Source organism: Suncus etruscus, chromosome 15 (assembly GCF_024139225.1).
Source record: "Suncus etruscus isolate mSunEtr1 chromosome 15, mSunEtr1.pri.cur, whole genome shotgun sequence".
Lineage (NCBI taxonomy): Eukaryota > Metazoa > Chordata > Mammalia > Eulipotyphla > Soricidae > Suncus > Suncus etruscus.
In genome coordinates, this window is record NC_064862.1 from 36,505,409 (window position 1) to 36,529,504 (window position 24,096).

Genomic DNA, 24,096 nt, shown 5'->3' on the forward strand with positions numbered 1-24,096 from the left:
GTGTATGTTCTAGGTGCTTCAGAATAGTGCTATCATTCTGTGTTTATCTTTCGTCTTCTGACTTACTTAACATAATATGTTCTAGGTCCATCCAGGTTGCTGCAAAATCTGTGGTTGTATCATTTCTGACTGCCATGTAGTATTCCATGTGTATAGATACCACATCTTTTTTTTTTGTATTTCTTAGTACTTTATTGTTTCAATTTTTTGGCATATCTAAATGCCAGAAAGTGAATATATACATGCACAGTAACAACTTCCCTATTAATTGGCCAGTGACAACATTGCTTCAATTGTTAAGTGTGTCTAAAGTGCATTCTTGCAGCTAATCAATAGCATCTGTTTTGTTTATAAAACCTTAATATTCAAAGCAAGGAAAGTCACAACCAAAAATGAAGTGTAATATAGATAAATTCTTCCTTAATCACAGAAAATAAAACATGCATCAATTAGTTACATATCATATACAAAAGAGTAGCATTACAAAAAGTTCATATGGCAATAAAAAAAGTCTTTCTTCACTATTAATATTAAATACAGCAAGGCATATAATATGAAGTCATTTGAATCAAAGATGTCTTTGGGACAATAGGGAATATTTGATCAAAGGCCAGTGTATGATATATGAAGTCCATGATATTCAACAAAGTCTAGCAGGCTCTGAAGATATCACCAACACAGATGGAAATGTTTCATATTAAGATGGTCAACTCATGGCTTTTTGCGCTTGGGTTGTGCATGATGTTGATACCCAGGTCCCAGTTGAGAGCCTGCTCTCATCTCCACAGCCACAGAACACCTTGTTTCTACATCAGTCCATTCAGACTCGGTACCATCTGGCTGGGCAGACACTATTATGAAAGATCTTCATTTCCGACCAGTTGGTGATTCTTGTTTTAATGTCTCAATGTCAGTAAACTGTACAGACTGTCTGCTGCCCCTTGTTTTATAAACATCACCCTTTATCAATTTAGTCTCTATCTCCCCATCGGAGGCTAGTTCCTGGTGGGTCAGCATGTACTTCTCATACTTAGCTAGTGCCTTTTTATTTGCAACAGACACTGTGATGGCTTTAGGGACATGTGGCTGCATGACTGTCTCAGTTTGCACATGAGGGGCAGGCTTATGATCTACCCATCTGTCTCCCGCAGAGCGTGATCGTCTGTGTCGTTGATGGATTGGTGGTGCATTTCTGCAGGAATGATCCTCTTCTATTTATAGCTCATTTCTGAATGTGGGAACAACCTCCCTGCCTTCAGTCAGGTACATCCCTCACCTTCTGTCTGACATGATACAAGCTTTACTTTGTCCTGGCTCCTGCTGCCTACGCCTTGCAATAGATGTGACATTGACAGGTGTGTTGTATGAAGGAATTTTCTGCTCCCACTCCGAAATACAGGAAGCTACAGAAATGCTGCTGCAAGAGTTAGAGCGCCTATGTAGCTGTGGCTGGCTCATGAGTTGCTGGATGTTGGGGATCTGGGCAATATAGTTACTAGAAAGAGGTACTGGGGATGGAGAAACAGATCTTGGTGTAATTCATTCTCGATTCCTCTCCCGAGAGGGCCTCTCTGGCTTTTCAGCTTTAGGTTCAGTGACTATAGCCTTCAGCTGTTTAAGTTTTTCGTCTTTGACCCAGAGTTTATTTTGCATCTCCAGCAGTTTGGCTGCCACTTGACGTTCACATTCTTTTTCCCACTTCATCGTTGTTTCTGTCACCATGCCTTGCAATCTGGCTTCCAACCTCTTTTTGTCAGAAAACTGTCGCTGAAGTTTTTGATTCTGTGTTTCAAGTTCCTGTTGCAGAGTGCGTTTATCTTCTTCTTATATAGTAGTTGTTTTTTCTAGAATTTCAATCTTATATTCTAAAGTTTTGTTTTTCTTCTCCAGTCGTTCTATTTCCATCTTTTGTCCTGAGATCACCTTTTCTTTCTCATTTAGTTTTTCTTGGACATAGTTTTCTTTATTTAAAACACTACTTTCAAGTTCTTGCAATAAAGCTTTAAAATTAATAGCTTGTTTGTTAAACTCACTGATCATCATTTGCCATAGGCTGTGTCGTTTCTCTAATGCTTCAATCAGTTTGGGAAGAGTCTGATTGTTATTGATATCCCAAATCTCACAACTTGGCAAAGGTGCAAAACTCTGTAGAACCACTTCTGTAACCAACAGTTCATCTCCAACTGGACCTCCCCGAACCTGGTTTCTGTATCGTCTTCCAGGCGTTAAACCACATATAGCTTTGTCTACTGGTCTTGTCACTTCAACTTCTTGGGTCACTTCTGCAAATCTCATGACTTGCAAGCTCTCTTCATAATCTTCAGCCTTTGGATTCACACACACAATCATCCGTACTTTTCCTTCCCCATCAAAGTAGTTCTTGAACAGATGCGTTAATTTTGAATCTCGATATGGAACCATCTTGTTAGTTCCATATATTTGATTCTCTCTCAGGACCTCCATGCAAGTCCTCAATGTCATTAATGATTGATTAATGTTACCTGCTTCACGCAATCTATTCCCTTCTGCTTTTGTCCGGTTAGTTCTTTCACTTCCAGCAAGATCTACCAAAGACAACTGGCTTATAGTGATTTGTTCTTTTTCCTGCAAGACATCATCTCCATCTGCATCCAAGGGAGCCTGAACCAATTTAATGTTGAATACACTATGTGAACGACTGGACTCACGGTTCAGATGCGTATTTGCAATGTGTCTCTTTTTCTGTCCTCTGCAGAAAATCTCAAAAGCCTCTTGAGTTGTTTTAACTTCTAATTCTGTACATCCTGCAACATACATGTTATGGTTCTTATCTTCACGGAGCACTTTAGATTGTGGAATTTTTGGCTTTATGGGATCAAACGGTGCCTCTTCCAAAAGATCATATATGTAATTGTTATATATTTCAATATAGGAAACAAACATACCGTAGACACTATCTTCATCAACTTCTACTTTGCAAAATTCCTGTACATTTATCATATCTACAAGCTCTGGATCTATTTGTCGCTTGTTGGAGGGTGTCTTTGGATTGGGCATGGCATCTCTTTTCTGCCGTTCTAATAAAGCATCAACTTCACACTGTATGTCCATACTGTTCCTATCATTAGATTTAAAAACATATCGTTTAGCTTGAAATGAACCAATACTGTTAAATATCATGTCCAAGCAACGAGGAAATAGTCCTCCTTCTCCTGGAGAACCAGTCATTGTATGTGTTTTTCCACTTCCAGTCACACCGTATGTGAAAAGTACACCAATTTGCCATGAATGAGGTTTTCTACTAAGGGATTAGCTACAACATCAAAGAGCTCCTTCTGGGTGGTATGAGTACCAAATACTTGTTTGAATGTATACTGAGTCTCCTTATAGTCACCATTTCTGTTCAGTCTGTAACCCTCAGGAGTGTGTAGCTGGACAGTTTTGTTATTGATCACCTCTATGCAACACTCCTGGTCAGGGAAATTCAGTGGGCGCACCCTACAATATACCTCAACTGGATCTTTCAGACTTGTCTGGGATCCTTTTTTCATCATTACTTTCCTGGACATCTTAGTTCTCGCGGACTTCATGGCTCAGGCGAGTCTCCCGTGGTCCCCGACCGGCAGAGGAGAGAGCGCAACGGCGAGCAGAGCCGCAGGGCGTGTGGGCGGGCGGGAGAGACTCCGTCTGGCCGGAGGAGGCCAGAGCTCCGGGAAGAGCCCGGCGGGCAGCGGCAGCATAGCGGACAGAGCCCCCAAGGTGAGTTCGCTCCCGCCGGCGCTTTTCAAACCGGCCAATCAGGGGCCGCCCACCGCGAAGGGGCGGGGCCTCGGCGGGCGCCCCGCCCTCCCAGAAGTGGTGCCGTCGCCTAGGCGACCGCGCTCAAGGGCGGTCCAGAGGCTCCGGGAGGGCCTGGAGGGAAGTTTGGGCTTCCCGGCAGAGGATGCTGAGGGGCCTTAGAGGAGGAGGAAGAAGAGGGAGGAAGAGGAGGAGGAGGAAGAAGAAGGACGAAGGAAGAAGAGGAGGAGGAGGAGGAGAAGAAAAGGAGAATAAGAGGAAGTGGGAGAGGAGGAAGGAGGAGAAGGGAGAAGAAAAAGGGAAAAGAAGGGAGAAGAAGAGGAGGAGGAGAAAAGGAAGAGAAGAGGAAGAAGAGGAAGAGGAGGAGGAAGGAGAAGAATAAGAGAGAATAAGAAAGCAGAAAAGAGGAAGAGAAGGGAGAAGAGGAGAAGGAAGGAGGAGCAGAAGAAGAGGAAGAGAGGAGGAAGGAGGAGAAGGGAAAATAAGAAAGCAGAAGAGGAAGAGGAGGAGAAGGGAGAAGAAAAAGAGGAGGAGAAGGAAAGAGGAGGAGGAAGGAGGAGGAGAAGGGAGAATAAGAAAGAAGAGGAAGAAGAGAAGGGAGAAGAAAAAGGGAAAAGAAGGGAGAAGAAGAGGAGGAGGAGAAGAGGAAGAAGAAGAGGAAGAGGAGGAGGAAGGAGGAGAAGAAGGGAGAATAAGAAAGCAGAAGAAGAGGAAGAGGAAGTAGATACCACATCTTAATGATCTATTCATCTGTTGTTGGACATCGAGGTTGGTTCCAAGACCTGGCTATTATACTGAGTGCTGAGATAAATAGTGGGGTGCACACATACTTTGGGATGAATGTCCTTCCAACTTGGGGGTAGATACCTAAAAGAGCTATTTCTGGGTCAAATGGCAGCTCAATTCTGAGTTCTTTGAGCACTCTCCAGACTGTTCTCCATAGGTGTTGGACTAGGGGGCATTCCCACCAGCAGTGGATGAGAGTGCCTTTCATACTGCATCCCAGCCAACAGAGATTGCTCCCATTATTTTTGATGTGAGCCATCCTCACTGGTGTAAGGTGGTACCTCATTGTTGTCTTGATTTAGATTTTCCTAATGATGAGTGAAGGTGAGCATGTTTTCATGTATTTGTTGGCCATCTTTCGGTCTTCTTCAGAGAAGTGTCTATTCATTTCATCTCCCCATTTTTCTATTGCTTTATTTGGTTTTGGGGGGTTCAGCTTTCTGAGTGCTTTGTATATTCTGGATATCAGCCCTTTATCTGACATGTTGAATGCAAAGATTTATTTCCCATTCAGTTAATTGTCTTCTTGTGTTAAGTAGGGTTTCTTTTGCCATGCAGAAGATTTTTAGTTTGGTGTAGTCCCATTTGTTTATATTTTATGCTAAAGTTCTTGCTAGTGGCATTCTATCATCAAAGACTTTTTTAATATATAGGTCTTCGAGTGTTCTACCTATTTTTTCCTCAATAAACTTTATAGATTCAAGTCTGATTTCAAGGTCTTTAATCCATTTTGAGTTGACTTTTGTATATGGGGTGAGGTATGGGTCATTTTCAATTTCTTACAAATGGTTTTCCAGTTGTACCAACACCATTTGTTGAAAAGACTTTATTTGTCCCATTTCAAGTTCTTGGCTCTTTTGTCAAATATTAGTTGACTGTATATCTGGGGGCTTATGTCGGAAATTTTGTTTTAACCCACTGTTCTGAGGCTCTGTCCTTGTACCAGTACCATGCCGTTTTGATCACTATGGCTTTATAGTATAGTTTCAGGTTAGGTAAAGAGATGCCCCCCAACTTCTTGTTTTTTAGTATGTGTTTGGCTATATTAGGTTTTTTGTGGTTCCAGATAAATTTTATGATTGATTGCGGCTCCCAGAAATTCTGACCCGTGGAAGAGGCTGGAGATCACAACAGTTATTCACGAGTCACGAAGAGGATTCCGGCCTGAAAGAGAAGAGGGGCTGGGAAATAAAGAGACTCAAGGCAAAAGGTTTTGATCAAGAGTCCGTTTATTATGGGGAGAGGTAGGCCTTATATAGTCAGGGCAAAGAAAGAGAAAGGGGGCAAGGCATTCCTGGAATAACTGTAACTTTCCATAGGCACATCTTGTTTTTTCAAAATTAACAAGGTTATACATCATGAGGCTGGCATTCATCAATCATGAGGCCCACATTGTGTTAGAGCAACAAAGTATAAGATCTAATCTCCGCTTAGGCCCACTAGCTTCTATCTTTATGGGAACATTTTGGTGTCTGTGGTCAACTCCCCTAGTTCTGAGGTATGCAGTAACTCCCCTTTTATTTAGGTCCAAGGGCAAAGGCCACATCTGCTAGCTGCTCAGGCTGGCAGCTCCTGCTAATTGTCACGTAGGCACTTTTGCTCAGACTTTCAGAGACTCCATTTTGATTTTAGTAAAAAGGGCTTTTAGTTATGCCAAACTTTCCAACAATGATTGTTTTAAGTCTTTAAAGAATGATGTCTGAATTTGGATGGGGACTGCGTTAAATCTATATAGAAGTTTGGGTAGGATAGTCATTTTGACTATGTTGATTCTACCTACCCATGAGCATGGGATGTTCTTCCATTTCCCTAGATCCTCTTCAATTTCTTTCTGAAGTGTTTTGAAGTTTGCCTGGTATAAGTCCTTCACTTCCCTTGTAAGGTTGATTCCTAGGTACTTGATGTTTTTTAATACTATTTTAAGTGGAGTTGTATTCTTAATCTCTCTCTCTCCTCTACTTCATTATTTGTATAGAGAAATGCTACTGTCTTTTGTGTATTGACTTTGTAACCAGCCACTTTTTTGTATTGGTTTATTGTTTCTAGGAGTTTTAGGGTTTAGGGTTTTCCATGTATATCATCATGTTATCTGCAAAAAGAGATAGTTTGAATTCCTCAATCCATATTTGAATTCCTTTGATTCCCTTCTCTTGTCTGTTTGCTATTGCTAGGACTTCTAAGACTATGTTGAATAAGAGTGGAGAGAGTGGACATCCTTGCCTTGTTCTTGACTTTAGTGGAAATGCTTTCAGTTTTTCACCATTAAGGATAATGTTGGCTGTGGGCTTTTCATAGATAGCTGTTACTATCTTGAGAAAGGGTCCTTCCAGACCTATTTTGCTTAGTGTTTTCAACATGAATGGATGTTGGATTTTGTCATATGCTTTCTCTGCATCGATTGATATGATCCTGTGTTTTTTGTGTTTTTTATTATTGATGTGGTGTATGATGTTGATTGATTTGCGTATGTTGAACCTTCCTTGCATCCCCGGGATGAAACCCACTTGGTCATGGTGTATAATCTTTTTTGGCGTAGTGCTGGATTCGGTTTGCTAAGATTTTGTTGAGTATTTTTGCATCTATGTTCATTAGTGAGATTGGTCTCTAGTTTTCTTTCTTGGTGGTATCTTTGCCTTCTTTGGGAATCAGAGTGATATTAGCTTCATAAAAGGAATTGGGGAGGATTCCTGTCTTTTCAATGTTTTGGAAGAGCCTGTGAATCAGTGGAAGTAATTCTTCTTGGAATGTTTAATAAAATTCACCTGTAAAATCATTTGGGCCTGGAAATTTGTTCTTGGAGAGTTTCTTAATTACTGTTTCAATTTCCTCCGTGGTGATTAGCCTGTTTAAGCTTTCTAGTCTTGGAAGCTGGCATTTTTTCCAAGAATCTGTCACTTTGTTCTGGGTTCTCTAGCCTAACTGAGTATAGTTATTCATAATATGTCCTCATGATGTGTTGGATTTCTTGGGGTTCTGTTGTAATCTCTCCCCTTTCATTTGTGATCCTGTTTATTTGGATGTTTTCCCTCTTTTTTTTGGTGAGTCTGGCCAGTGGTTTGTCTATCTTGTTTATTCTTTCAAAAAACCAACTCCTGGTCTCATTGATTTTCTGTACTGTTTTCTTAGTTTATATGTTGTTTATTTCTGCTCTGGTTTTTTTTATTTCGTGTCTTCTGGTTTTGTTTGGGTTTTTTTGTTGCTGTTGTTCCAGGTTCTTAAGATGGTCCTGTAAGCTGCTAATTTTGTCGTTTTCCTCTTTCCTGACATATGGTTGTATTGCTATGAGTTTCCCCCTAATTACTGCTTTTGCTGTGTCCCACAAGTTTTGACAAGTTGTTTCTTTATTGTCGTTTTTCTCAAGGAATCTTTTTATTTCTTCCTTGACACCTCTTTGATCCAGCTGTTTTTAAGCAGCATGTTGTTTAATCTCCAGGTGTTGGATTTTCTCCATTGCTTCTTTTTACACTCAATTTTTACTTCTGTTGCATAGTGATGCTTGTAATGATCCTTACCTTCGTGATTTTATGCAGATTATATTTGTATCCTAAGGCATGGTCTATTCTGAAGAAGGTTCTATGTAAACTTGAGAAGAATATGTACTCTGCTTTCTAGGAGTAGAGGGCCCTATAGAGGTCTATTAGTCCTAGTTCTTCTAATGTTTCATTTAGGGCTCTTATTTCTTTGTTATTTTTCTCTCTTGTGGATCTGTCCAGTGGTGATAGTGGAGTATTAAGATCTTCTACTACTATCACATTTCCTTTCATGTGTTTCTTCAGTTTTGCAAGCAGTTGCCATACGTATTTTGCTGGCTCTGCATTAGGTGTGTAGATATTAACCAGTGTTAGCACTTCTTGGTCTAGTGTTCCCCTGATCAGTAAGTAGTGATCCTCTTTGTCTCTGATCACTTTCTTGAGGTTGAATGCAATTTGGTCTAATATAAGAATGGCTGTCCCTGCTTTTTTTTAATTTCCATTGGCCTGGATAATTGATTTCCATCCTTTTATTCTAAGCCTGTGCCTATCTTGCACTTGTAGGTGTGTTTCTTGTAGGCAGCAAAAATCTGGTTTATGTTTTCTAATCCAGTTCTCTATTATGTGTCTTTTGATGGGAGAGTTTAGTTCATTAACATTTAAGGAGATTATTGATAGAGAGGGCTATTGTGCGGTTGTGTTGTTTAGCGTAGTTGCTGTTACGATCGGGGATTTGGATTTTGTAGTCATCTCTGAATAGGTCATTTAGAGTCGGTTTTGTTTGCGCAAATAATGCGAGTTCATTTTTGTTTGAGAATGATTTTAGCCTTCCCTCCCATATGATGAGAGTTTTGCTGGATAGTGGATTCTAGGTTGAAAATTTCTTTCATTCAGTCATTTAAATGTCATTCCATTGTCTTCTTGCTTGAAGTATTTCATATGGGAGATCTGGTTTGATTCTAATGTTCCTTCCTTTGTATGTGAGGGTTTTTTTCTCCCTTATTGCTTTAAGTAGGTTGCCCTTCTCTTTGTTTCTTGCCATTTGAATTACTATGTATCTTGGAGTTGGTTTGCTGGGGTCTATTTTGTTGGGGACTCTTTTCATCTCCTGGATTTGCTCAGAAGCGTCTTTCCAGAGGGTGAGAAAATTTTCTGCTATTATTTCCCTGACTAATTGTTCTTCCCCTTTCCCTGTTTCCTTCCCTTCTGATATACCTACAATTCTTAGATTGTTTCTTTTGTCTTTGTTCATTAAATACTGGACTTTTACTTCCAGTGCTTTTCCTTCTATTTCTTTGTTGGCTTCTTTGTTGTCTTTTGTTTGCAGTATATCTTTGAGTTGTTCTATGTGATTCTCGAGCTGTGCTATTCTGCTCTCCTGGCTTTCTGTGGTTTTATGTATTTCTTTTAACTCTGTTTGTATGGAGTCTTTCATATTTTGTAGCAATTCTTGTTTAATTTGGTTCTTTTGCTCATCTATTAATTTCTTGTAATTTCTGGCCAGTGTGGCTTCGAATTCTATTCTCATGGCTGCTTTTAGGTCTTGCTCTCTTGGGTCTGTGTGTTTTGGTGGACGTGGAAACTTGTTCTGATTTCTTTACATCTCCCCTGTTGTTAATGTTTTCCTTGGTTTACCCATCTTTCTTTGCATTCATTGGCTTGGCTTGGAGTGCAGTGCCTTCAGGTTTCAGCCTGCTTTTGCCTCCTGTGGCGTGGGGTTGGGTCCCTTCTCGGGGTGTGGCTCTATGTGAGTATGTTGGGTGATGTCGCTGAACTTTGGTCCTTCCCTTGTCCTCCAGACAAGCCTGGTCAATCGCCACCCACTTCCTGCCAGACAGTGCAGGTTCACTCAGCTCTCTTGAATGGGTGCCTTCCACGCTCTCCGGTCAGCGACCTCCACACACTGCTGAGAATGAAACAAATTCCTTTAAAGTCCCGAACATTGCACACAGAAATGTGGTACCACTCCAGTCCTGGATATGTGTACAGATAACAATAACCTGTGTGGGTAGAGGTCACCTACCGGAGTAAGTGGAAGGCCCCCATTCAAGAGAGCTGTGAGTTCCCGGGACAGGCCAGAGGGAGTGTGTAGAGGTCACCAACCGGATTGCGTGGAGGGTGCCCATTCAAGGGAACTTGAGCTCCCAGGACAGGCCAGAAGGAGTGTATAGAGGTCACAGACCAAAGCACGGGGGTTGGGGGGGGGGAGGGCACCCATTCAAGGGAACCTGAGTTCCCGGGACAGGCCAGAGGGAGTGTGTAGAGGTTGCTGACTGGAGCGTGTGGAAGGCTCCTATTCAAGAGAGTTGTTTTAATACATATATTTATTATACATTATATACATATATTTATTCATCAATTATAAAAAATGCTTTCTTGCCTATCGTGTATATTAATATTAAAAAACTTCTGTTTTTCAGTCTGTGGAGGACAAAAAATAAAATAAATCAAGGAGAGAAGGAAGAAGAAGAGAATGGGAAGTTGTGGGAAGCAGGGTCTGGACTTTGATTATATCGGGGATGTAGGAAATTGTTATAGCTATAAATTTAAAGTACAGATTCAACAACACTGAAAACATGAGATATATTATGAAAACTTCACAGTTCAATGTGTCTGCCATGGGAGTAGAAAATGTTTGTTGAGGGAATGGAGGGTGAAAGGTAAGGGAGCAATGGTGATGGGAGTTGACACTGCTGGTTGGATTGATTTTAAAATAATATGTGCCTTTTTCTCAGTTGTCAATATCATGGTTTACAAGCCATCGTTTTTAAATAACTTTTTAAATCATCCTAATTTCCCAATGTGTTAATTATGCCAACTCAATGACCTTTCCATGACAAATAAAAAATAAGGCTAATCCTAGCTTGTCAGTAGATCAGCCAAGATGATGAGGACCCCAAATGTATCTGAACTGACGTCCTGCTAATAAAGGCTACTTTAGTATCTATCAGAGACAAAAAAAAATGACAGTGACCCCACTTCTGAGCACATGGACCCTTGATTCAAAGAGAATAACAAATTTCAGCAAAGTGAGAATTTAAGTGGTTATACACTTCAGATTTGGGGTAGAGCAGACAGAAAATAAAGAAAGAAGCAGTGACAGGACTGGATAAAGAAGGAAAGGAGGAAGTCATGGTCATGGTGAGGATCAAAATGGGAGAGGCTGAAATATCAGGTTGTTTCTTCTTTCAATATTTGTTTCTAGGACACAACAGGTGGTGCTCAAGGATGACACCTGGTTCTAAGATCTGGTGAGCTCAGGAGATAATATGGTGTGCTGTGATACAATACTGGTTGGACACATCCAGTGCTAGTGCCCTATCCACTGCATTATTGCTCCTGACCTGCCAGATCAGGTTCTTAATTCAGTCTTCGGTGGAATTTTAATTAAGTGATGACCAATAGCTACTGAGACAGGGTCAGAAGCCAGTGTCACCCTGGGCACTGATGAGTGTCAGGACACAGTGACACCCTCATCTTGGAAATGACTAGACTGTGCCTCCTGCCTAGACTGCATCAGGGCACAGCCACAGATACCCTACCTGTGCCCCTTGTCCTCCTTCCCTCCCTGGGCAGCAGCTCCTATGCTCAGCTTCACCTCTAGGGTGAGCCAGTCTCTTTGAGTTTCCTGCTGCTTACTGAGACCAATACAACCTCCCTCAGCAGATCCTCTCTAGACAGAAGTGGATTCCACTCCCAGGGCATAGATCTGATCACAGAACATCATGATTCAGTGACAGGATCCACGTCCTGGGGGGACAAAGAACCATCCTGCCCCAGGCTCATAGACTCTGAGGAACCTGGGATTCATCAGAGACCACAGAGACTGACTGAAAATTAGATCTTTCTTGTATGGTTCCTCGATACTTTACCTTGCTACATGATGTTTAGGATAAAAGATTAAAAAGTCAGGAAGAGGCCATCTACAATATGGAGAGGATTTAAAGAATTTAAAGGATTTAAAGTCAAAAACACCCATTGAAAGTGAAATGAAAAGTTATAAATTCTCTTATAGCAGGTGGTGATTGGATAAAAAAAGCTTACTCACAGATAATTACAAAAGCTCATAAGAGACAGGTCTGCAATCCAACGAATGCAGAGCCCAAATGCAAGAGAGAAGGACAGAGACAGAGACAAAGAGACAGAGAAAGAGATGCCCTGAAGAAGCAGCAGGAATAAGGATGGAGTGCACAGGAGCCTTTCAGCTGCTTCAGGGCTCTTGATCAGTTTCAACTGAACACTCTGGCTAGACTCCAGGAGGGTTCAGAGCCTTGACTAACACCAGTTCAGCACTTTCCACAGGCAGGAAGACTGGGACAATTATGTGGTTAAAACCTGCAAGTGTCTGGGATTAAGGGGGACCAGATTGATTTTGTTATGTGATCGATCACCAGGAGGAAAAAGCTGAATGAAGCTGCTGTCATTTTCTTCCCATTGCATGATAGTCACCATAACTGGTGTGAAGCATTCCCCACCTGCTGAGACCTCTAGGGAAATTGATTTGCATAAAACCAGCCCCCACAAGGCCTAGTGGCCTGAGAAGGGAATAAGGAGACCTGGGAGAGCCTAACAGTGCTGAGAGGTGTCAGAACAGAGCTCTGGAGAGTCTCCACCATGCCTTGGAAACTTCTGCTCCTGCTCATGTTCTGCACAGGTGCTGCCTCTGGAACCCAATTGTAGCTGAGGGCCTCAATAACCTTGAGCACAACATGTTCCAAAGTCTTATCTCAGCCTAGACATACTGAGTTCTGGGGACTTCTGAATGAACCTTTTAATATTCTACAACATCTTTTCTCTTTTCATTTCAGGTTATGTGACCTCCTATGCACTGACCCAGACACCCTCAGCCTCAGTGAAACTGGGTGAGACAGCCACAATCACCTGCTCTGGAGAATTACTTGATAAGATATATACGGATTGGTACCAGCAGAAGCCAGGCCAAGCCCCTGTACTGCTAATTTATGAGGATAGTATAAGGCCCTCAGGTGTCCCTGACCGATTTTCTGGCTCTAGCTCTGGGAAAACAACCACCCTGTCCATCAGCAGAGCCCAAGCTGAAGATGAGGCTGACTATTACTGTCAGTCAGCAGACAACAGTTATAATATGCACAGTGTTACAGATTAGTGAAGAAGTAAGACAACTTTTCCACATCTGTTTTATTCTCTACCAGCTCCAGATGGTTGTGGGCAATAATGAGAAATGTGGCCCAGGCCCACATTTGTCATCTAAGTGTCTCTTTTCCTATCCTTGCAGACAGGTCTGTAGAGGAATAATTGTGGTTATATTTAGGTCTCAGAGAATATGGGCATACCTCAATACTATTGCCCAGGATGTTGTTTCTTGGATTGATGGTACCTGAGTGAAAAAACAGTCTGAGAGTGATAAAGGCATATAAAGCCAAAGTAATGGCAAATATCGAATCAAATCACAAATATTTTATCTTTGAATTAAATGTTTTTTCTTCAAAACATATTTTCTCTATTTCAGAAAATTTTAGGACTTCAGAAGTTTTCTGGAGAAAAAAGTAGGGCTATTAATCAGTGAAGCGATATCATTTCTTTTTTTAAATAATGTAGTCTTTTATTTTTATATTATTTTCTGCCCCCTCCTTCTATTTTTATATTTTAATACATATATTTATGTACCATGATTACAAACATGTTTGTAGTTGGGTTTCAGTTATATAAATAAAAAGAATAACATTCCCCTTCACAAGTGTAACCTTCCCACCACCAATGCCCTCCATCTTCCTCATCCACTCTTTGCCTGCATTCAAAAAAGGCATTCTATTTCTCTCACTCATGACCATTGTCATGGTAGTTGTCAATGTAGTCATTTCTCCAATTTAACTTACCACTCTGTGTGGCAAGCTCCATATCATGGAATGGACATTCCAGCCCTCATCTCTATTGTCTGTGTGTATTATTACAATAATAATCTTTGCTTTTCTTAAAACTCATAGATGAGAGAGACTATTCTATATCTATCTCCTTCTGACTTATTTCACTCAGCATAATAAATTACATGTCCATCCATGTTTAGAAAAATTTCATGATCTCATCTCTTCTGACAGCTGCATAGTATTCCATCATGTATATGTATCACAGATACATGCCTGACACCTGTATTTTGTCACTGGTCCCAGGGCATGATCTCAAACCCTGTACTATCACTCAGGCACAGTATAAAATCTTCATTATAATTTTATTGCTTTTAATCACAGATCAACTATTGTTCTTTTTAGCAGAGACTTGGAAGAAAAAATATTTTGCCCTTCTTAATATAAGTATTTAAGGCCTCAGTGTGGCTGCTCTATGCCCACCTCTCATACTCACATTAAGAAGAGGAACACTGCATTAATACGCTGTTTATTCTTTCCTAAGAAAATAGTTTCAAGGAAAAATTACTGTACATACTATACTATCCATGGACCTAAAATGGAATAGGAAGCCAGTCTAAGCCTAACTTACTTGAGATAATAAATTGCTGGATTGAAATGAAAATGGAAAACCAGGTCTGATGAAAAGGTCTGGGGGATGACTGTGACATTGAACAAGTAATGTCTATTTTACTTCTCTGTAGATATGACTGAAACTCTGAAATCAGGGCCATGTCTTATCCTCACTGATTTCCCAGGAGGAAATGTGCTAGGTAAAGAGGTTGTGAAGAGGTAATGATTTAGTGAAGGGTCTCCTGTCCCTGTCTTGTGACTGTAGCTGCTAATGATCCATTGTAATCCTAGACTAGCAGTGGAAACATGCAAGGCAATTCCTTAAGTCCTGAGTCTGCACTATCAAGTTGGAAGCACGCATGATAACCAAGTATCACAGATCTAAACTCTTCTCATCAACACTGCCAATTCAATCAACAGAATACAAATGATTCTGTTCAACATAATAAAAGATGAAGTCGTGTAATTTCCTGTTATGTAGATGCATCTGGAAAATGTTAGGGACATGATCCACTTTTTTAAAAAGGAGAAAATAACTGATTATATTTTATGTTTTTCTAAATTATTGAGCCTATCAAGACCAGTATTGTTCAGAAAAAAAATATTAAATCCTTTTATGGCCATGGATCAGAGAAACTAGGATCTGAAATTTCCTTCCCCTTTCCATTCGTTCTCCAACAGTTCACGCTGCCCTACCAGAACGGCCACTAGGGGGCAGCAAACAATAAACTGGAGCTGGAACAGGTGGGGGCAGGGCCACTTGAAGTGGGGTGGGGGTGTCCAAGGACTCTTACCAGGATAAAAGACAGGGTATGCTTTTTGCTGGCATATCATCTCTGACAGTGATACGCAAACTCTGAATTCTATTCGGTTTGGAATCTTGTAGAAATTGCATATTTCTAGTTCCTTCAGTTTTATTTATATGAATTCCCTCATCTTCTGAAACAGTTTTTTTGAGTTGGTTGAACTGTTCATCCATAGATTGCTTACTTCTGCAGGCTAGTGACTCCTTTATTTCTGTTGCTAAAACATTAAGTGTTAATTTTAGGTCCTTATCTATAAGGCTAGGAATTTTGATAGGTTTGGAAATTTGCCAGGGTTTCTTTCCATACTCCCACTAGCAATTGTCTTCCTTAGTTTCCCCATTGTTCTTTGCATTATTGGGTTGAAATTAGGGTCTTTCAGGTTAATTAAGAAAGTGATATATTGAATTGATTATATAAAAGGTGGCTATATATAAAGGTGGATATATCTGCTTTATAGGTTATTTTCCTAAACACACAAGGTTACCTAAGTATGATTAAAAAAGATTGTCATCTAATTCATTGGTTTGTTCAACTGAGTTTTGAGTTCCATAATTTATTTTTAATATATATTTTATTTAAACAACTTGATTACATACATGATTGTGTTTAGGTTTCAGCAATGTAAAGAACACCACCTATCACCAGTGCAACATTCCATCTCCAATGTCCCAAATCTCCCTCCTCCCCACCCTACCCCCACCTATACTCTAGTCAGGCTTTCTATTTCCCTCATACATTCTCATTGTTAGGATAGTTCACAATGTAGTAATTTCTCTAACTAAACTCATCACTCTTTGTGGTGAGCTTCATGAGGTGGGCTGTAACTTCCAGCCCTACTCTCTTTTGTGTCTGAAGATTATTATTGCAAGAATGTCTTAAATTTTTCTTAAAACCCATAAATGAGTGATACCATTCTGCATCTTTCTCTCTCTGAGTTATTTCACTCAGCATAATAAATTTCATGTATAGGAAAATTTCATGACTTCATTTCATCCTAACAGCTACATAATATTCCATTGTGTATATGTACCACAGTTTCTTTAGCCATTCATTTGTTGAAGGGTATCTTGGCTGTTTCCAGATTATTGCTATGGTAAATAGTGCTGCAATGAATAAAGGTGTAAGGAAGAGATTTTTGTATTGTGTTTTTGTGTATCTAAGGTATATATATTTCTAGGAGTGGTATAGCTGGGTCGTATGGGAGCTCGATTTCCAGTTTTTGGAGGAATCTCCATATTGCTTTCCATAAAAGTTGAACTAGACAGCATTCCCACCAGCAGTGGATAAGCGTTCCTTTCTCTCCACATCCTGGCCAACATTGCTTATTCTCATTCTTTGTGATGTGTGCCAATCTCTGTGCTGTGAGGTGGTACCTCATTGTTTTGAGTTGCATCTCCCTGATGGTTAGTGATGTGGAGCATTTTTACATGTGTCTTTTGGCCATTTGTATTTCATCTTTGTCAAAGGATCTGTCCATTTCTTCTCCCCATTTTTTGATGGGATTAGATATTTTTTTCTTTTAAAGTTCTGTCAGTGCCTTGTATATTTTGGAGATTAGCCCCTTATCTGATGGATATTGGGTGAATAGTTTCTCCCACTCAGTGGGGTGCTCTTGTATCCTGGGCGCTATTTCCTTTGAGGTGCAGAAGCTTCTCCACTTAGTATATTCCCATCTGTTAATCTCTGCTTTCACTTGCTTGGAGAGTGCAGTTTCCTCCTTGAAGATGCCTGTAGTCTCAATGTCCTGGACTGTTTTGCCTACGTGTTGTTCTATATATCTTATGGTTTTGGGTCTGATATCGAGGTCTTTAATCCATTTGGATTTTACCTTCATACATGAGGTTAACTGGGGGTCTAAGTTCCATTTTTTGCAAGTGGCTAGCCAGTTGTGCCAACACCACTTGTTGAAGAGGCTTTCTTTACTCCATTTAGGATTTCTTGCTCCTTTATAAAAAATAAAATAGGTGATTGTATGTCTGGAGAACATTCTCTGAGTATTCAAGCCTATTCCACTGATCTGAGGGCCTATCTTTATTTCATTACCATGCTGCTTTGATAACTATCACTTTTTAGTAAAGTTTAAAGTTGGGAAAAGTAATTCTTCCCATATTCTTTTTCCCAATGATTACTTTAGCATTCCAAATGAATTTCAAAAGTGCCTGATCCACTTCTTTAAAAAATGTCACAGACATCTTTAGAGGGATCGCATTAAATCTGTACAATGTTTTGGGGAGTATTGCCATTTTGATTATGTTAATCCTGCCAATACATGAGCAGGGTATGTGCTTTCATTTCCACATGTCCTTTCTTATTTCGTGGAGCAGAGTTTTATAGTTTTCATTGTATAGGTCATTCACATTTTTAGTCAAGTTGATTCCAAGATATTTGAGTTTGTGTGGCACTATTGTGAATGGGGTTGTTTTCTTAATGTCCATTTCTTCCCTATTATTATTGGTGAATAGAAAGGCCATTGATTTTTGTGTGTTAATTTTGTAACCTGCAACATTGCTATATGAGTTTATTATTTCTAGAAGCTTTTTGGTAGAAACTTTAAGGTTTTCTAAGTAGAGTATCATGTCATCTGCAAACAGCTAGAGCTTGACTTCTTCCTTTCCTCTCTGGATTCCCTTGATATCTTTTTCTTGCCTAATCACTATAGCAAGGACTTCTAGTGCTATGTTGAATAGGACTGGTGAGGGAGGACAGCCTTGTCTTGTGCTAGAATTTAGAGGGAAGGCTTTTAATTTTTCTCCATTGAGGACAATATTTGCCTCTGGCTTGTGGTAGTGGCCTTAACTATATTGAGAAAGGTTCCTTCCATTCCCATCTTGCTGAGAGTTTTGATCAAGAATGGGTGTTGGATCTTATCAAATGCTTTCTCTGCATCTATCGATATGATCATGTGATTTTTATTTTTCTTGTTGTTTATGTTGTGTATTATGTTGATAGATTTACGGATGTTAAACCAGCCTTGCATCCCTGGGATGAAACCTACTTGAGCATAGTTGATGATCTTCTTAATGAGGCATTAAATCCTATTTGCCAGGATTTTATTGCATTCATCAGCAATATTGATCTGTAATTTTCTTTTTTTTTTTGTAGCATCTCTGTCTGGTTTAGGTATCAAGGTGATGTTGGCTTCATAAAAGCTATTTGGAAGTGTTCCTGGTTTTTTGATTTTATGAAAGAGTCTTGCCAGGATTGGTAGAAGTTTCTCTTGAAAAATTTGAAAGAATTCATTAGTGAATTCATCTGGGCCTGGGCTTTTGTTTTTGGGCAGACATTTGATTACTGTCTTCATTTCCTCAATAGTTATTGGGGTGTTTACATATGCTAATTCCTCTTCCTTCAACCGTGGAAGATTTATAATCTTCCAAGAATTTATCCATTTCTTCTGGGTTCTCATTTTTAGTGGCATAGAGTTTCTCAAAGTAGATTCTGATTACCCTTTGAATCTCTGCCATATCAGTAGTGATCTCTCCTTTTTCATTCCTAATATTTATCAAGTTATCAAGTTTCTCTCTCTCTTTCTTTGTTAGTTTTGCCAGAGGTCTATCAATCTTGTTTATTTTTTCAAAGAACCAACTTCTGCTTTCGTTGATCTTTCGGATTGTTTTTCAGGTTTCCACTTCGTTGATTTCTACTCTCAACTTTGTTATTTCCTTCTGTCTCCCTCTTTTTGGTTCCTTTTGTTGAGCACTTTCTAATTCTATGAGCTGCATCATTAAGCTCTTCAGGTATGCCCCTTCTTCTTTCCTGATGTGTTCTTACAAAGTTATAAATTTTCCTCTCAGTACCGCTTTTGCTGTGTCCCATAGGTTCTGATAGTTTGTGTCTCTATTGTCATTTGTTTTTAGGAAGGTTTTGATTTTCTCTTTGATTTTATCTCAGACCCACTGGTTATTCAGTATTAGGCTGTTTAACTTCCATGTATTAAAGTTTTTCTTCTGTGTCCCTTTGTAATTCACATATAGTTTCAGGGCCTTGTGGTCAGCAAAGGTAGCCTGCAAAATTTCTATCCTCTTGATATTATGGAGGTATGCTTTATGTGCTAGCATGTAGTCTAACCTGGAGAATGTCCCATGTACATTAGAGAAGAATGTGTATCCAGGTTTCTGGGGGTGGAGTGTCCTATATATATCTACTAGGCCTCTTTATTCCATTTCTCTTCTCAGGTCTAGTATATTCTTGTTGGGTTTCAGTCTGGTTGACCTATCCAGTGTTGACAATGCCATGGTGAGGTCTCCCACAATTATTGTGTTGTTATTGATATTATTTTTCAGATTCGTCAACAATTGTTTTAAATATTTTGCTGGCCCCTCATTCAGTGCATATATGTTTAGGAGAGTGATTTCTTCCTGCTGTACATATCCCTTGATTAATATAAAATGTCCATCTTTGTCTCTTACAACCTTCCTGAGTATAAAGTTTGCATCATCTGATATTAGTATGGCCACTCCAGCTTTTTTATGGGTGTTGTTTGCTTGGATGATTTTCCTCCAGCCTATTCAGGTGCATTTCTTGTGGGCAGCAGAAGGTTGGATTGAGTTTTTTGATCCATTTAGCCACTCTGTGTCTCTTAACTGGTGCATTTAGTCCATTGACATTGAGAGAAAGAATTGTCCTGGGATTTAGTGCCATCTTTATATCAAAGTTTGGTGTGTGTGTTGGTCAGTCTTGTCTTAAAGTAGGTCTTTCAGTTTTTCTTTTAAGACTGGTTTTGAGTCTGTGAAGTTTCTGCTGTTTGTCTGTGAAACCATGTATTTTTCCTTCAAACTTGAAAGTGATTTTGCTGGGTGCAGTATTCAAGGCAAAGCATTTATTTCATTGAGTTTTGTCACTATGTCCCACCACTGCTTTCTGGCCTTGAGTGTTTCAGGTGACAGGTCTGCAGTAAATCTCAAGGATGTTCCCTTGAATATAATTTCTCTTTTCGATCTTGCTGTTTTCAGAATTCTGTTTCTATCTGTGGGATTCATCATTGTGACTAGGATATGTCTAGGGGTGTTTTTTCTGGGGTCTCTTTTAGTTGGTACTCTTCAGGCATGCAGGATTTGATCACATGTATTCTTTAGCTCTGGTATTTTTTCTTTAATGATGTTCTTGACCGTTGATTCTTCCTGGAGATTTTCTTCCTGGGTCTCTGGGACTCCAATGATTCTTAAGTTGTTTCTGTTGAGCTTATCATAGACTTCTATTTTCATCTGTTCCCAATCTTTGAGTAATTTTTCCATTGTTTAATTGTTTGCTTTAAGGCTTTTTTCTAATTTCTTCTGCTGTATGAAACTGTTATTCATCTCATCTTCCAGTGTACTAATTCTATCCTTACCTGCTGTTAACCCGTGGGAAAGCTCATCCATGTTTTTCTTCAATTCATTTACTTTACTGAGTTTCTTCAGACCTGTTATTTGACCTGAAATTTCAGTTTGGAGTTTTCTCATTTATATCTTCATATTCTCTTAATTCTTATTAGTGTTCTCTTCTATACTTTTTTTGAGTTCTTTGAACATCTTCCATATTTTGACTCTAAACTCCTTATCTGAGAGACTGACTAGTTGGTTGGCCATATTCTGCTCATTTGAGTTTCCGTCTTCACACTCTATGTCTGGCACTGGCCTGTGTTGTTTCCCCATTATCACACTTGTATTGTGGGTTTTTCTACGTGTTGTGGTTGTATTCATTGACTAAATGATGTGCTTGGCTGTGCTCCTCTGGCTCCTCCCTCTCTGGGTGTATCAACTCACCTCCAAGGAAGGCTAGCCATGTGCAGATGAAGCCACACACAGAATGAAATCAGGCCAAGAATGCAGCACAGCACAGGAGACAGAGATAGGTGCTGGCATCTGAGTTCCAACAGAGTTCAGCAGCTTTCCCTTTTCCGGGAGTTCAACTCACTTCCAGGGAAGGCTCCAGGGAAGGCTAGGCGTGTGCAGATGAAGCCACACACTGGATTAAATTAGGCTCTAGGGAAGGCTAGCCGTGTGCAGATGAAGCCACACACAGAATGAAATCAGGCTAAGAATGCAGCACAGCACAGGAGACAGTCAGAGATAAGTGCTGGCATCTGAGTTGCAGCAGAGTTCCGAGTTGCATAATTTCTAAAAGAAAGAAGTGCTAGGTCTAATCTGAAAATGTCTGATATAAATTGAAATGTCTAGTGTGTCTGCATGGTTTGGGAAGAGGAAGGTTAAATGGGAGGGAACTTAATGTCCCTCTCTGCATACAAACCTGAGATGGGACAAGAGACATCAGGGTGGGGGGGGGTCTGAAGTGGCATTTCAACTCAGAACTGAACTCAGTTTACCTTTGCTAAAACCTGGTCACTGGTTACATACCACTTGTCCTTGTGATAAATTTTCTCTGCCTCCTATTGGATCTGAATCCAATGATTCAGTCAACAAAATTTTCTCCATCTAAGTTGAAGCAGCTCCATTTACACTGTAGGACGCATTTTGTTAAAGACAAAAACACCCTGAAACCAAAATAAAATGTTCTATAAATATCCTATAGGAGGTGGTGGTTGAACAAAAAAAGCTCACACACAAATAATTAGAGAAGCCCCGAAGAGTCCAGTGTACAATGAATGTAGTCGAATGTCAGAGAGAGAGAGAGAGAAAGAAAGAGAGAGAGAGAGAGATGATGATGATATTGGTGGTGATGATGGTGATGATGATGATGATCTTTGGTAGAAGCAGCAGGAGCAGGAAATATGGAGGGCACAGGATGCCCCTCGTTACTTCAGGGCTCACTATTGTTCATTTTCACAGGATCCCCATGATAAGGTTCCAGAAACTTCAGAGCCCCCAATGACAACAGCCCAGAAATTTCCAAAGACAAGGGAGGCTAGAGACAACAATTATGTGCTAAAACCTGCATGTGCCTGCGATCATCACAAACAGACCAGACTGCTTTTATCAGGAGAAAAAAGCTTAGGGAAGCTGAACTATTCTCCCCCCCTCCCCCATTGTTTGACTACTACTTTCATTATAACTGGTCTGAGGCATTAACCTCTAGAGAAATTGATTTGCATAAACCAATCCCCACAAGGCCTAGTGGCCTGAAAAGGGAATAAGGAGACCTGGGAGAGCCTAGCCATACTGAGAGGTGTCAGGACAGAGCTCTGCAGAGTTTCCACCATGTCTTCCAAGCTTCTGCTCATGTTCTGCACAGGTGCTGCTTCAGGGCCTATCTGTAGCTTCAGGACTCAATAATCTTGAGCACAACAAGCTCCATCCTATTCTCAGCCTAGTCAAACTGAGTTCTGAGGAATGTTAAATGAACCTTTTAATGTGCTACAACATCTCTTTTTTCATTTCAGATTATGTGTCCTCCAACACACTGACTCAGACACCTCATGTCTCAGTGAAACTGGGTCAGACAGTCAAAATCACCTGCTCTGGAGAATTACTTGATGAGAGTTATACTCACTGGTACCAGCAGAAGCCAAGTCAGGCTCCTGTGCTGGTAATTTGTGAAGATAGTGAGAGGCCCTCTGGAGTCCCTGACTGATTTTCTTGCTCTAGATCTGGGAAAACAGCCACCCTGTCCATCAGCAGAGCTCAAGCTGAGGATGAGGCTGACTATTACTGTCACTCATGGAACAGCAGTGGTAATAACCACAGTGTTACAGGGTAGTGAGAAGTAAGACAACAACTTTTTCACATCTGTGTTTTATTCTCTACCAGCCCCAGATGGTTGTGGGCAATACTGTGCAATATGGCCCAGACCTACATTTGGCATCTAAGTGTACTTCCTCCAATCCTGGCAGACAAGTCTGCACAGAGGTAATTGTGGTTTCTTTCAGGGTTCACAGGAGGTGGAGGCTCCCTACTATTGCCTGGGCTGGGTGTTTCTTTGAGTTGATAGACCTGCATGGAGAATAGACAGTCTGCCATCTATGAAGGCACACAAAGTCAAAGTGACAGCAAGAAATGGAATCACATGACAAATATTGTATTTTTGGATGAAACTGCATTTTTTTTCTCAGAACTAGATCTCTGTACCAGAAAAATATATGGCTTCAGAGTAGGGGGGAAAACGTAGAGATAATTATTAGTGAACTAATCCCATTTCCAAGCTTAGTCTTAGATATGCAAAAACATTGGCTTCATATTGAAGGCCAGATTCACTTAATACAAGGCATTGTGTTGGAGACTGTGACCTGTCAGAAATCATTTTTGCTGTCTTCTGCCTTAGCCCAGCTTTTCACCTAAAAGCTGCCTACGTGCAGTTTTGCTGTAAGCCCTTGAGTTAACAGGAAAAGCATTTGCAGCTGCAGGAGATAATTAACTCTGTAGCCCGGAGAAAGAGCAATATAGCCCGGTACCATTCCCAGAAATAAGGTTTTACTCCCTTAACTACATTCCTGAGTTAATAGCTAAATGCGACAAAGCTTGCCCCACCATAAAACCTGCTGAGAGTTCCGAAAAGTGGTCTGCAAACCCTACTTTAGGGTCATAGGGCAATTCCTTGAAAGCTGCTGACTTAGGAATGATTGTAAAATTGTCACTGCTTCTCCCTCCCTTCTGGAAAATGATTTACTGCCTTTGTTTCATGGCTTTCACGCCAAAAAGTATGATTGACACCACCTTTTACCTGCCCCCTTCTCCTTCTCTATATAAGAGATGCAGGACCCTAATAAAGTCACCTTTGAACGGTCTGATCGCCAAAGGTCATTATTACTAACCTCTCTTAGATTTTTTACAGGTGTGGTTGTGCTTCTAGCCCTGCTAAATAAAGGTGCGGTCGTCTGTGAGCCTCTCGACTGATTCCTGCTGGCCGGGCCCCTCCGGGGGGCTTGCAGGA

At 40.4% G+C, this 24,096-nt stretch overlaps 1 protein-coding gene and 1 pseudogene across 1 annotated transcript in view; one reads left to right on the forward strand and one right to left on the reverse strand.

Moving 5' to 3' along the window:
- Positions 1 to 24,096, forward strand: part of LOC126030769 (immunoglobulin lambda-1 light chain-like) — a 180,739-nt gene that overhangs the window by 13,151 nt on the left and 143,492 nt on the right. The window lies entirely within an intron of this gene.
- Positions 712 to 3,569, reverse strand: LOC126030730 (kinesin-like protein KIF23; annotated as a pseudogene).